Source organism: Sinocyclocheilus rhinocerous, unplaced genomic scaffold, assembly GCF_001515625.1.
Source record: "Sinocyclocheilus rhinocerous isolate Xijiao unplaced genomic scaffold, SAMN03320098_v1.1 scaffold438, whole genome shotgun sequence".
In the NCBI taxonomy this organism is placed as follows: Eukaryota; Metazoa; Chordata; class Actinopteri; order Cypriniformes; family Cyprinidae; genus Sinocyclocheilus; species Sinocyclocheilus rhinocerous.
In genome coordinates, this window is record NW_015634015.1 from 181,168 (window position 1) to 181,703 (window position 536).

The following is a 536-nucleotide window of genomic DNA, read 5'->3' on the forward strand; positions in this document are numbered from 1 at the left end:
CAAACGAACAATTGCTTTACGCCGAATTGCCGCTATTTGAAAGTGAAAGTAAAATGCGCACGCAGCTTTTACAAGCTATTTAAAAGTGAAGGAAAGCGAGGAAAAGAGGGAACGCCCCGCCCCCGCGGTGATACCGGTATTATCGTGTTGTCACACGTTGATTAACCGGTGGGAAAATTTCCTCACCGTCACAACCCTAATGTGGTGCCTTTCCAAGATAATGCGTTTGGATTCATCATGAGTTTGTTCTATTTGCTTTTTTTTCTAGGAAGATCTGGCAACACTAATGAGTCATACAACCACACACAAAAAGACAAAATGCGTTTAAATTTGTCATTAAAAACTAGTTGTTCAGTTCGGTTCGGTACACACTGCTTAGAATTTCTGTAAATGTGGTTGTGACCTGTACCTGCACCGCCGGGAACGTCTTCCGTGTACGACTGTTGGCGCAAGCTAGGGAAAAGTGATTATTACGTTTTAAATATGGATTTTTTTCCTACAAAAACGCATCAATTCGCTAGAGGAGGCCTTTATTC

At 42.0% G+C, this 536-nt stretch overlaps 1 protein-coding gene across 1 annotated transcript in view; it reads right to left on the minus strand.

Annotated features, from left to right (window-relative positions):
* Positions 1–536, minus strand: part of LOC107745035 (mothers against decapentaplegic homolog 4-like) — a 13,316-nt gene that overhangs the window by 3,004 nt on the left and 9,776 nt on the right. The window lies entirely within an intron of this gene.